We start from the raw sequence: 14,348 nt of genomic DNA, 5'->3' as shown, positions 1-14,348 counted from the left end.
TAATAGACCGCCCCGTACTCCACACTCAAGCCACTGATATTGAAGCAACCGTACTTTCTACATGTGTTAGAATCCGCTAGATATTCTCCTGAGACTTCTTCACCCTTATGTGCTACTAGTTTGCTAATTATCCAGCTTGGAGGCTGTGCCGGTTTCTGTCGGTACCATTGCATAGTGTAAATATTCGGGGCTGTATATTCGGAATCTAACTGCACCGAACTCTCTTCTGACACGGCGATCGTCACCAGAGACTGTGTTGCTGGACCTGCACATAGTCCGCCTGTGAAGATAGGGAACAAAACAGCAGACGGTTAAACTGGATCGATCTAAACTTGTGTCTCTAGCCTCCCATCTACCCAGCTGCCCATCATGTGGGTATTTCTCATGAGTAATTGCATTAAATCCTTGCACAAGATCTTTGCATCAATCGGTTAACGTGTGTTATTTTATATCATCCAGTACTTACTGTCGAACACAGCCGCAAGTATTATTAGCAATATGAGTGACTCGATCCGTCGCAGTGAATTGGGCTGGAATGAGGCAGAGATTGAGGAGAGCGGTAATCCGGGCTGTTCAGCTCATTGTTCCACCCACACACCACAGGGGGCTGACTTCGTTATGACGTCACTCAGACTACCGATTGGCTTTGGCGTTTGCATCACGTGACTTTCTAAGCCCGCTGCTTCAGTTTGGTTCCCTCTGTTGGCGGATTCTGTTATATCGATTTAGTATGAGGTGATTGAGGGGAATTCGCGTTTGTTGATCACATATAAAAACACGTGAGTCAGATATTGTGTCTCAAAAACCTATATTATAGCTGATTAAACACTGTATTTCTTATACTTCCTTCATTTCCCTCTCACTCTATTTGGTCCCAGTCACTTTCTCAGTGAGCAGTAGCAGGTTTACCACAGGCTTCTCGAGACCCAACTATCGCCCTTTCCGTTCCATCAGCTCCGAGTGCAGCTGAGCGACACCGCGCACTTTCTGCGGTTACACAGAGCCCTGAATTCGCAGCCCCACCCACAGCTTCCGTTTGCTGCTCTCGCTCTGACCCGCCTTGCCAGCCCCGTGTTATTGGAGAGATAGCGGCCTCTGTTCCTTGTTTGGCATTGGTTGGATCAGCAGTGCAGTTGGTGGGGTTCTTTATTTCTGCTCCGACAAAGTCTTTTCCGGACTGCAGAGTTACAGACTCAGGGAAATCATGCAGAACCGAATCGCACCGCTCCTCATCATTATATCACTTCACAGTAAGTATTTCTTTCCCAGTACAAATGAATTCTCCCCCTGGCTCCTGTAACCCCGATGTTATTATTGGTGAAATGACGATGAATATGTTGATTGAGATGATGATGATGGTGGTGAGTATTGCTATTATTTCATGCTAGAATGGAGCCACCAAGACACAGTGGAACAGCCGGTCCCTGAAATGACGGTTGAAGAGGAAAATAATGTCACTCTAACCTGCACCTTGAAATCAAGCGACAGTAGAACTTATGTGTTCTGGTACAGTCAGCACCCCGGGCAGGCCGCACAGTACCTGGTTCGTATTATCGGAGTAAATGTAAAAAGAAACCCAGACATCACTGGGAAGTGACCTTGAACCAGTAGGAGCCACTGACGAGGTCTATTCCGGTCCGGGATCGGGCTTTTAACGGGAGCGACTGGTTCGGACTCCGCAGCGGCCATGCGGCTATTCAGTGCCTGGGTTGTGTTTGGGGTGCTTATTGTCGGTAAGGATTAGTCCAATCATGTCGTGTTCAAACTAAAGTGTTAATATTGTTTAACTGACACCTTTTAGTACTCGATCCATAACTTTAAGGGAAAACAGCTGATCAGAAGCAGAAAGGACAGTTTAACCGGTCGGTTCATTCTGTGATCGATCTTTCGGGCCGATTGGATTCTGCAGTTTGTTTTCTCGGCCGCTCCTGGAAACAGTTGGGTGACAGTTTGATCTGAGGTTAATCTGGTTTCCTCTCGGTGTGTGTTTGAGCGCCTGACAGCGCGCTGCACATTGTGGCTGCATCTGCCCGTGATTCTACACAACCCCAACAGACAGGAGCTCCGCCCTACAGCCCAATGGCAGTTTTTGTACAGGGCTGAGACTGCTTTCCATCACTGTGAGCTCCAGGGCGCAGTAATACACGGCAGCGTCAGTCAGCTGCAGCCCCGAGATGGTTAAACTGGTGAATTTAGTCGGGGTCTGGAGCTCAGCAGAGAAACGGGTTTCAGCAAAATCTGCTTTACTTTCACCACCGCTCGAGGATTTCCACAGTATAAACTGGGGCTGTGTGTCTGTGTGTTGCCGGTACCAGTTTAAATAATAGCTGCTCTGTGTAGCCTCATAGGTACAGTTTAAAGTCACCGCTTCTCCTTCTGTCTTAACTCCTGAGGACAGCGGCTGAGTGACAGAATCTCCAAGACTCAGGTCTGAAAAACATGTTTAAACAGGAAAAGATCAGACCGGCGGGTGTTTACAATTCAGATTCAAGCCATGTTAGAAATGAGAGAAAAGATTAAATGTGTTTGGTCCACAATTACCTGTCAGAAATGCCCCCAACACAACCCAGATGCTGAGTAGCCCCATTGTCGCTGTCCGCTCTGTAAAAGAGAGTGTTGGATATTTGAAGACTCCCGTTCTAACCCCCGCCCTCAAAAACCTGCTCTCGTGTCTCAGGATGCTCTCACCTCACTTCCCGGTGTCCCCAGTGCTGCTGTGAGACTGGTAGGTGGTGAGCTGGCTGTCAGTGAATGGAAACACCCCGAGCTACATAGCTACATGCTTCTGCTTTTAGAGACCGGTGGGATTGAATCCTTGTCTGTTTATTGTAACCGGGAAGCAGAGGGTTGCTAATGGGATTGTTTTATTCCGGGGTCAATTCGTTCTCTAGAATTTGGTTCGCCTTACCTTCAGGATACTGGTAATCACGACTCCAGTGAGCTTTCCCGAACGATTCAGTGAAATAACAACGATTCCGTAATTTATTGGAGTGATTTATAGATGCGTGATATTAGAACGATGATATCTGCTGTTACTGAACAAACAATTGAACAGACTTAAAGAATAAACTCTCCCTGTAATTTAAACAGCGTTTCGAACACCGACACCTTTTGCGGTTTGTATCTAAAATGTCTTTAAGTTCTATCTGGTGATTTCAGACCTTATTTCTGCCAGTAATTAATTCTTTAAAGATTCATAATGTTCAGATTTTGGATTTGCAATGAGGGAGAATGGAGGGAGCGGCGCATCGGCGCTTTTCAGCAATTTACCGCTCATTCGCTTAAAGTCCCCGGGAGCAGAGCGGGGGGGGGGGTGGTTCAAAGCCTCCAGGGTGAGATGCAGGGCGGATCCTCGATAACAAGAGCTCAACACCAGCAGAGCGTGAAAAAACTGTCCTTACAACTTTCACTCATAGTAGAAAAGGACGTGGTGCAGAATAACAAACACAGCACGCCCCGTAAACATCGATCGCCACCATTGGTACAGTTAATGGCTTCAGAAATCAGAACTCAGGCTGTGTCTTTCATTCACATTTTAATATTCCTTTCCCCATCTTCTAGACCCTTCCACTCACTGGTCCTGCCCACTGTTTAGTGTCAGAATTCAATCCTTCAATATCATGGATATCTTTTCGTGATGATTATTGCCCGACATACCAACACAGCTGTGGTAAACCACTGTTATTGTTTTCATTGTTGTTCACTGTGGTTCACTACTGTTATCGTTATTGGCACATTGTTACCTCTTGCTACTCACTGTGTACCAATGCATGCCTCAGCTGGCTCCGCCTACGTGACCTGGTATAAAGGTGGCTGCTCGGCAGCCCACTTCCTTCTTGGGACCAGTCGCCCACGAGAGGCATGCTCTGTTCTTTAGTTAATAAAAACCTTTTCATTACTATCCTAATTCATCGCCTTTTATGGAATAATTGATAAGCGTATCAATTTTATTAACTAAAATTAAAATGTCGGGACCTGAGCAGCAACAACAGCAACAACAGCAGGCGTTGCTGCGAGCCCTCAGACCAGCATGCCTGGACCTCGACCCTCAAGCGGCGGGTTCAGCTACCAATTTCGAACACTGGCTGAGCTGCTTTGAATCCTTCCTAGAAGCCTCTGCCGTGACATCGGAGGAGAACAAATTAAACGTTCTGACCGCCCAGGTGAGCCCTCAAGTATATACACTCATCCGGGACGCTACTACGTACACGGCAGCTCTCGACCTGCTAAAAGGCAATACAAGCGCCCAGTGAATACGATTTACGCCAGACACCTCCTGGGATCCCGCAGGCAGCAACCGGGGGAATCGGTAGAGACATTTTTACGGGCGTTACAGACACTCTGCAGGGACTGCGACTGTAAGGAGGTAACGGCTGTTGCGCACGCGGGGGGACTTATCTGTGATGCCTTCGTTAAGGGCCTCCAGTCCGACTACTCCCGGCAGAGACTGCTCGAAAGCAAGGAGCTCGTCCTGAAGACGGCCGTAGCCCTCACACTCTCACTAGATGCAGCCCACCAAAACCTCGAAGCATACTCACGTAACGGTGCTGCGCCATGGCCATCGCGACCTTGGGACATGGGACTGCCGCCCCCGGTACCAACTACTGCAGCAATGTCCCGAAATCAACTGGGACCGCCGCCCCCGGTACCAACTACTGCAACGATGTCCCGTAACCAGGCCCAAAAATGCTACTTCCGTGGCCTGTTAAAACACCCTAGAGCGCGCTGCCTGGCGAAGACCGCTACCTGCTGTGGCTGTGGGAAGAAAGGCCATTACGCCAACGCCTGCAGAGGGAAACCCGCGAAAGCCAGCAGCGCCGCGTGTGAACCGTGGGGGCAGCCATCTTCTCCACCATTTTGTGCACCTCCGGCCATGTGGGGATCGGAATCATGGCCGCCGCCATTTTGCCCAACGCACTCAACTGCCATTTTGTCTCCAGACTCGACCACCGTCTCGTCTGACGACCATATCGGCTCACTCAGCCATACACTGGCCTCCGTTACGTTGGATCAAGCTCTCCCTCATCATCTGTCCAGGTCCATGATGGACATTACGGTAAATGGCCGCGCCACTACTTGCCTGTTTGACAGCGGGAGCACGGAGAGTTTTATTCACCCCGACACGGTGCGTAGCCACTCCCTCACCGTCCTGCCAATGCGCCATCAGATTTCTATGGCGTCCAAGTCTCATTCAACGGACGTCGGCGGCTACGGTGTGGTGACCCTTTCGGTTAGGGGCACCGAATATAAAAATTTTAAACTTCTTGTCCTGCCCCGTCTTTGCGCTGCCGTTCTGCTAGGGTTGGATTTTCAGTGCCACCTCAAAAGTGTCACATTGGCATACGGTGGACCCCTCCCCCCACTCACAGTCTGCAACCAACAGTTTTTAAATCACCCGCCGCGCACCACTTGCAGTCTTTCCACACTCAAAGACACCCCCTCCCCTGTTCGCTAACCTCACCCACGACTGTAAACCCATCGCTACCAAGAGCAGGCGGTACAGTGCCGGGGACAGAGCTTTTATTAGCGCTGAGGTGGAGCGGCTCCTGAAGGAGGGCATTATCGAAGGGAGCACCAGCCCCTGGCGAGCCCAGGTTGTAGTCGTTAAGACCGCCGATAAACGCCACCTGGTCATTGACTACAGCCAAACCATACACCGGTACACCCAGCTGGACGCATACCCCCTTCCCCGCATATCTGATATGGTCAATCAGATCGCACAATACAGGGTACTCTCCACCATTGACCTTAAGTCAGCATACCACCAACTCCCTATCCACCATGAGGACAGCCAGTATACTGCCTTCGAGGCAAACGGCCGCCTCTACCACTTCCTTAGGGTTCCTTTCGGCGTCACCAACGGGGTTTCGGTCTTCCAAAGGGAGATGGACCGGATGGTCGACCAGAACGCGCTGCAGGCCACCTTTCCCTATCTGGATAAGGTCACCATCTGCGGCCACGACCAGCAGGACCATGACGTTAATCTAGCGAAATTCCTCCGTACGGCCCAGTGGCTGAATCTAACATACAATAAGGAGAAATGTATGTTTCACACCAAGCGCCTTGCCATCCTCGGCTGCGTAGTGGAGAATGGAGTCATTGGGCCCGACCCTGACAGAATGCACCCCCTTATGGAGCTCACCCTCCCCCACTGCCAAAAAGCACTGAAGAGATGCCTGGGGTTTTTCTCTTACTACGCTCAGTGGGTGCCCAACTATGCAGACAAAGCCAGACCCCTCATCAAGTCCACCTCCTTCCCCCTGACATCAGAGGTGGGTGCAGCCTTCACTCTTATCAAGAGTGATATTGCGAAGGCCACAATGCACGCAGTGGATGAGTCCATCCCTTTCCAAGTGGAGAGCGATGCGTCCGACTTCGCCCTAGCTGCAACCCTTAACCAGGCGGGGAGACCCATGGCCTTTTTCTCAAGGACCCTCCAGGGCCCCGAGATTCGACACTCCTCTGTCGAAAAGGAGGCCCAGGCTATTGTGGAAGTGGTGCGGCACTGGAGGCATTACCTGGCCGGAAAACGATTTACCCTTCTCACTGACCAGCGTTCTGTTGCTTTTATGTCCAATAATAAGCAGAGGGGCAAAATCAAGAACGACAAGATCTTGAGGTGGAGAATTGAGCTCTCCACCTACAATTACGATAGCTTGTACCGGCCTGGGAAACTCAATGAGCCCCCAGATGCTCTATCACGAGGTACATGCGCCAATGTGCAGGTTGATAGACTGCGGACCCTCCACAATGACCTCTGCCACCCCGGGGCCACCAGATTCTGCCACTTCATTAAGGCCCACAACCTGTCCTACTCCATCGAGGAGGTCAGGACTATGACCAGGAACTGCCAAACCTGTGCCGAATGCAAACCGCATTTTTATAGGCCAGACAGAGCACACCTGATCAAGGCTACCTGCCCCTTCGAGCGCTTGAGCATCGACTTTAAGGGGCCTCTCCCTTCCTCTGACCGCAACGTGTACTTCCTCAACATAGTTGATGAGTGCTCCTGTTTTCCCTTTGCCATCCCTTGCCCAGACATGACCAGTACCACGGTCATCAAATGCCTGAATGACCTCTTCGCCTTGTTCGGGTTCCCTAGCTATATACATAGCGACCGGGGCTCCTCTTTCATGAGCGACGAACTTCAGCAGTATCTGCTCACGAGAGGTATTGCTACGAGCAGGACCACCAGCTACAACCCCCGGGGGAACGGCCAGGTGGAAAGAGAGAAATCTAAGGGCCTTCCGACCTCTCGCTGGCAGGAGGTCCTCCCTGCGGCGCTCCACTCCATCCGGTCACTGCTTTGTACTGCCACTAATGCAACCCCTCATGAGCAAATGTTCGTTTTCCCCAGGAAGTCCACATCGGGAACCTCGCTACCGACATGGCTGACTTCTCCTGGGCCCGTCCTACTGCAGAGGCACGTGAGGACCCATAAAACGGACCCCCTGGTCGAGAGGGTGAACCTCCTACATGCCAACCCCCAGTATGCCTACGTGGCATACCCAGACGGGCGGGAGGACACGGTCTCCATACGAGACCTCGCACCCTCGGGCGCCCCTGAATCACCACCGTTATTCCCCACCATTTCTCCCAACCCAACCCCTGTAGACGGCATGCCGGAGCCCCAGGACCCTTCGTTGACCACTCAGACACCAGATTCGACGTTGGATACTGCACCACCGCCGCCGCTGCTACGACGATCTGGATGGCATACAAGGCCTCCTGATAGACTTACCTACATGAACTTTTAGCACACTTCACCCGGCCGGACTCAATTTTAAACAAGGGGTGAATGTGGTAAACCACTGTTATTGTTTTCATTGTTTTTCACTGTGGTTCACTACTGTTATCGTTATTGGCACATTGTTACCTCTTGCTACTCACTGTGTACCAATGCATGCCTCAGCTGGCTCCGCCTACGTGACCTGGTATAAAGTTGGCTGCTCGGCAGCCCACTTCCTTCTTGGGACCAGTCGCCCACGAGAGGCATGCTCTGTTCTTTAGTTAATAAAAACCTTTTCATTACTATCCTAATTCATCACCTTTTATGGAATAATTGATAAGCGTATCAACAGCGCATTGTGGATTTCAAATATTAATCTTCAATTCATTCCAAAATAGACACAACTTTTGGAGAAACAGCTTTTAACTCACTGCCCGGGGCCTGGGTCAAAAGAATAAATATTGTGACCTTCCGCCCTCTGGTGGATATTCTGAGAACTGTACAGATGTCTGTGAACAGGGTGAGAAATCCCGTGTTTGCTCACTGACCTGTCTGCAGTTTCTGTTTATGGGAAGTTATGTTGGAGCGGTTCTGAATAAATGTACAGAGAAGCAGCAAAGGTTTTACATCGTTAAACTAAAGACTGGTTGAAGGAAGTTCAGAGGATTACGGGTGAGGAGCAGAGACAAGACATGAGAAGGGACAGGCAGGGAAAGGGCATCGAAAGACATGAGGGGAGGTAAGGCGCCACCGATGGATTTGTGAAGTTTTTTAAAATTATAAATGGGAGTTGAAATCACCAATATAATTACGCCAGTGGAGTTCACCTGGTGTTGTTGAGTATTGTGTGTTTTGCCCTTTTAAGAATGTCCCTGTGACTGTCACTGTGGAGGCTGAATTGTCGCTGCTGTTTATGGGTGTGAGAGCGCCCCCTGGTGAGCACTAACTGGAACTTTCAGTGTGGTTTTTTGTACGGGATCCGCAATATCTCTGCAGCAGTGTGGGGCTCATGGCACAGACATACACGGCGATGTTGGAGATCAGGGCTTTGCCGATCGTTTGCTCGGTAATCTTGGTAGTTCGATGGTACGTAGAAGAGAATCGGTCAGTGAAGTCGGGGTTCCAGTTTACTATCCCTTTCATAAGATGAATCACGTACTGTGGAGGCTGCCCGGGCTGCTGACTGTACCAGAACAGATAAGGGCTTCTGTCGCCTGTTTTCAAGGTGCAGGTGAGTGTGACATTACTTTCCTCTTCAACCGTCATTTCAGGGACCGGCTGTTCCACTGTGTCTTGGTGGCTCCATTCTAACATAGAATAATAGTAACAGTCATATCATCAACATCACCATTATCATCACCATCATCATCCTCAGGATCATCTAACCAATTATCACAGCTGGGTTACAGCAGTCAGGAGGAGAATGGATTTTCACTGGGGAGGAAATCCTTACTGAGAAGTGATGTAATGATGAGGAGCGGTGCGAGACGCTTCCGCATGATGCTCCCTGAGTCTGTAACGCTGCAGTCCGGGAAATCCTCTGTCGGAGCAGAAATACAGATCACCGTCCCACTGCACAGCTGATTCAACCAATGACAAACAGGGAACAGAGGCAGCAATCTCGCCAATAACACATGGCAGGCAAGGCGGGTCAGAGCGAGAGCAGCAAACCGAAGCTGTGGGCGGGGCTTCCGCGGGCGGTGTTGTCACACGTGAGATCCACCTGTGAGGAACTGAATTGAACAATAATGGCCCCTTCGCATATGATATAACTCTGCCTCTCTATAAGGGTTGCGCCATTTGCACATTCGTTACAAATACGGGGCACGCAGGCTCGCGACATGAATTGCTGAATTATTATATTATTCAATAATTACCGAAATCTTCAACAGTGATGTGGGTTAAAACCAGGGGTTGAGACTAGCGCTGGGAAATAGAACACACTGCAAACGATCCCAAGGTTCTGCAGGCACACTGATCATTAACACTAAACTAACTTGTGAAATTAATAAACTGTAAGGGATTGCATGACATTAATGAGCATTAATATGATGTAAAAAAACAATTTCACGTTAATTTATGTTGAGAAAGTGTCAGTACGTATTGGTTGGTGTAAGGTGACCGGCGGTGGGAATCCGCGCTCTGTCAGCGCCATCTGGTGTCTGGGTTTAAAGTATCTCCTTTGAGCTGATCTCACAGAACGCGGTTTCTGCACAAGGTGTCCCGAGGCCCTTCTCACTGCGGGCCTCAGTGCACAGTAGTACACGGCGCTGTCAGCGAGCTGCAGCTCAGTCAGGGGCCTCTCTCGGCCTAGATCTGCCGACAGTCAATTTACACAGATCGATAGGATCCGACATTAAGCGGAGCTTCACTTTATTGATTATCTCCCTGAATTTCTTAGTGGTGTGGTCACAATCGCTGTTTATCGGGAATATTTTACATCGTAGATACATAATATTTATTGATATATTATTATGTTATGTTAGATTATGTTATGCTACATATTGTATTTTATTACATTGTATTATATTATATTATGTAATATTATATCATGTTATGTTATATTACATTGTATTGTGTTATATTGTATTGTATACTATATTCTAGAGTATTGTATTATATTTTATTATGGTATGTTATGTTATGTTATATTATATTGAATTGTATTGTATTAATTATAATCAACTGCGCTGTATTAATTAGATTAGATTATATCTACATACTCTTCTCAGGTGCCACTGGCAGTGAAGAGGTATGGCAGTCTCCCGAGTCAGTGGTTGTTCCCGAGGGAGACACTGCATCGTTGACCTGTTCCACCACAATCTTAGGACGGATCCTACAATGGTACAGAGAATACCCGAGGCGAACCGTGCAGCACCTGGCGACCGCTACCAGCGATCAGAGCAGGATCCCGGCTCGGTTCAGTTCAGTAGAGAAGCGCAGTGCTCTGACTGTTAGCGACGCTCGAGTGACAGACACCACCACCTATTTTTGTGCGGTGGAGACACAATGCAGCAAAGATCAGCACAAACTTTACAACAACTGCAGGCTGTGCCATTATCAGAGCGCTCAGAGTTTTCTAACAATGGGAACCACCACCAATCTCCCAGTAAGTGGAGCCTGCTCCTGAATTCAGTTTTCTCTTTAATATCAGACGAGAAGGGTCAACATATTATAAAAATGCTTCTATTTTCTGTCGAACTCAAAACCAGGCATCATGTGCTCACATATTCCTTACTGATAATAATGGTCGTGCTGCCCAGTGAGTCTGTGTTTAAATGTTTCGTGGGTTATCTTTACTGCCAGACTGACAGTCTGTGTTTTGTTACATGAACGAGTGGCGCAGACTCAGTGTCCCAGGATCCGTCTGAATGAACGGTTGTGGAAGAACAGACCCTGATACTCAGCTGTAGTTTCACCACATACGATAGGTTTCCCTAACTCCACTGGTCCATCTAGTATTCCTGGTAATCTCCGTGATATTTACTGACGAGATATTGCTCGGGACAGGGAGACAAGTCACCAGATTTCCCTGATCAGTTCTCCGCTGATTTGGTCAAAGACAAAGACAACCATATCATCTTTGATACAGAAACCTGACAGTCTTTGGTCTCTGTGGGCTTGAGGTCAAAGTAAACCACAGATACAAACACAAAAAACATTTAATGGAGCTGTAAATACTCGCTGAGGTTTGTGTACGGGGCCTTTGCTTGTATCTGACGCTATGCCTCACTGCACAGTAATAGACCGCCCCGTCCTCCACACTCAAGCCACTTATATTGAAGTAACCGTGCTTTCTAGATGTGTTAGAATCCGCCAGATATTCTCCTGAGACTTCTTCACCCTTATGTGCTACTAGTTTGCTAATTATCCAGCTTGGACGCTGTGCCGGTTTCTGTCGGTACCATTGCATAGTGTAAATATTCGGGGCTGTATATTCGGAATCTAACTGCACCGAACTCTCTTCTGACACGGCGATTGTCACCAGAGACTGGGTTGCTGGATCTGCACATAGTCCGCCTGTGAAGATAGGGAACAAAACAGCAGACGGTTAAACTGGATCGATCTAAACTTGTGTCTCTAGCCTCCCATCTACCCAGCTGCCCATCATGTGGGTATTTCTCATGAGTAATTGCATTAAATCCTTGCACAAGATCTTTGCATCAATCGGTTAACGTGTGTTATTTTATATCATCCAGTACTTACTGTCGAACACAGCCGCAAGTATTATTAGCAATATGAGTGACTCGATCCGTCGCAGTGAATTGGGCTGGAATGAGGCAGAGATTGAGGAGAGCGGTAATCCGGGCTGTTCAGATCATTGTTCCACCCGCACACCGCAGGGGGCTGACTTCGTTATGACGTCACTCAGACTACCGATTGGTTTTGGCGTTTGCATCACGTGACTTTCTAAGCCCGCTGCTTCAGTTTGGTTCCCTCTGTTGGCGGATTCTGTTATATCGATTTAGTATGAGGTGATTGAGGGGAATTAGCGTTTGTTGATCAAAAATAAAAACACGTGAGTCAGATATTGTGTCTCAAAAACCTATATTATAGCTGATTAAACACTGTATTTCTTATACTTCCTTCATTTCCGTCTCACTCTATTTGGTCCCAGTCACTGTCTCAGTGAGCAGTAGCAGGTTTACCACAGGCTTCTCGAGACCCAACCATCGCCCTTTCCGTTCCATCAGCTCCGAGTACAGCTGAGCGACACCGCGCACTTTCTGCGGTTACACAGAGCCCTGAATTCGCAGCCCCACTCACAGCTACCGTTTGCTGCTCTCGCTCTGACCCACCTTGCCAGCCCCGTGTTATTGGAGAGATTGCGGCATCTGTTCCTTGTTTGGCATTAGTTGGATCAGCAGTACAGTTGGTGGGGTTCTTTATTTCTGCTCCGACAAAGTCTTTTCCGGACTGCAGAGTTACAGACTCAGGGAAATCATGCAGAACCGAGTCGCACCGCTCCTCATCATTATATCACTTCTCAGTAAGTATTTCTTTCCCAGTAAAAATGAATTCTCCCCCTGACTCCTGTAACCCCGATGTTATTATTGGTGAAATGACGATGAATATGTTGATTGAGATGATGATGATGGTGGTGAGTATTGCTATTATTTCATGCTAGAATGGAGCCACCAAGACACAGTGGAACAGCCGGTCCCTGAAATGACGGTTGAAGTGGAAAATAATGTCACTCTAACCTGCACCTTGAAATCAAGCGACAGTAGAACTTATGTGTTCTGGTACAGTGAGCACCCCGGGCAGACCGCACAGTACCTGGTTCGTATTATCGGAGTGAATGTAAAAAGAAACCCAGACATCACTGGGGAGTGACCTTGAACCAGTAGGAGCCACTGACGAGGTCTATTCCGGTCCGGGATCGGGCTTTTAACGGGAGCGACTGGTTCGGACTCCGCAGCGGCCATGCGGCTATTCAGTGCCTGGTTTGTGTTAAGGGTGCTTATTGTCGGTAAGGATTAGTCCAATCATGTCGTGTTCAAACTAAAGTGTTAATATTATTTAACTGACACCTTTTAGTACTCGATCCATAACTTTAAGGGAAAACAGCTGATCAGAAGCAGAAAGGGCAGTTTAACCGGTCGGTTCATTCTGTGATCGATCTTTCGGGCCGATTGGATTCTGCAGTTTGTTTTCTCGGCCGCTCCTGGAAACAGTTGGGTGACAGTTTGATCTGAGGTTAATCTGGTTTCCTCTCGGTGTGTGTTTGAGCGCCTGACAGCGCGCTGCACATTGTGGCTGCATCTGCCCGTGATTCTACACAACCCCAACAGACAGGAGCTCCGCCCTGCAGTCCAATGGCAGTTTTTGTACAGGGCTGAGACTGCTTTCCATCACTGTGAGCTCCAGGGCGCAGTAATACACGGCAGAGTCAGTCAGCTGCAGCCCCGAGATGGTTAAACTGGTGAATTTAGTCGGGGCCTGGAGCTCAGCAGAGAAACGGGTTTCAGCAAAATCTGCTTTACTTTCACCACCGCTCGAGTATTTCCACAGTATAAACACGGGCTGTGTGTCTGGGTGTTGCCGGTACCAGTATAAATAATAGCTGCTCTGTGTAGTATCATAGGTACAGCTTAAAGTCACCGCTTCTCCTTCTGTCTTAACTCCTGACGACAGCGGCTGAGTGACAGAATCTCCAAGACTCAGATCTGAAAAACATGTTTAAACAGGAAAAGATCAGACCGGCGGGTGTTTACAATTCAGATTCAAGCCATGTTAGAAATGAGAGAAAAGCTGAAATGTGTTTGGTCCACAATTACCTGTCAGAAATGCCCCCCACACAACCCAGATGCTGAGTAGCCGCATTGTCGCTGTCCGCTCTGTAAAAGAGAGTGTTGGATATTTGAAGACTCCCGTTCTAACCCCCGCCCTCAAAAACCTGCTGTCGTGTCTCAGGATGCTCTCACCTCACTTCCCGGTGTCCCCAGTGGTGCTGTGAGACTGGTAGGTGGTGAGCTGGCTGTCAGTGAATGGAAACACCCCGAGCTACATCGCTACATGGTTCTGCTTTTAGAGACCGGTGGGATTGAATCCTTGTCTGTTTATTGTAACCGGGAAGCAGAGGGTTGCTAATGGGATTGTTTTATTCCGGGGTCAA

The 14,348-nt window shown here is 48.7% G+C and overlaps 2 pseudogenes; both read right to left on the bottom strand.

Moving 5' to 3' along the window:
• The window catches only part of LOC147118717 (uncharacterized), a 128,234-nt pseudogene extending 125,647 nt beyond the window's left edge, over window positions 1-2,587 (bottom strand).
• Window positions 2,588-13,324: 10,737 nt separating this feature from the next.
• Window positions 13,325-14,056, bottom strand: LOC147118716 (T cell receptor alpha variable 38-1 pseudogene; annotated as a pseudogene).
• Window positions 14,057-14,348: the final 292 nt, after the last annotated feature.

Source organism: Somniosus microcephalus, chromosome 4 (assembly GCF_052327205.1).
Source record: "Somniosus microcephalus isolate GS21.2 chromosome 4, FLI_Smic_1.0, whole genome shotgun sequence".
NCBI classification, from domain to species: Eukaryota; Metazoa; Chordata; class Chondrichthyes; order Squaliformes; family Somniosidae; genus Somniosus; species Somniosus microcephalus.
The sequence above is the reverse complement of the archived record's forward strand: the minus strand, read 5'-3'. Positions and strand labels throughout refer to the sequence as shown.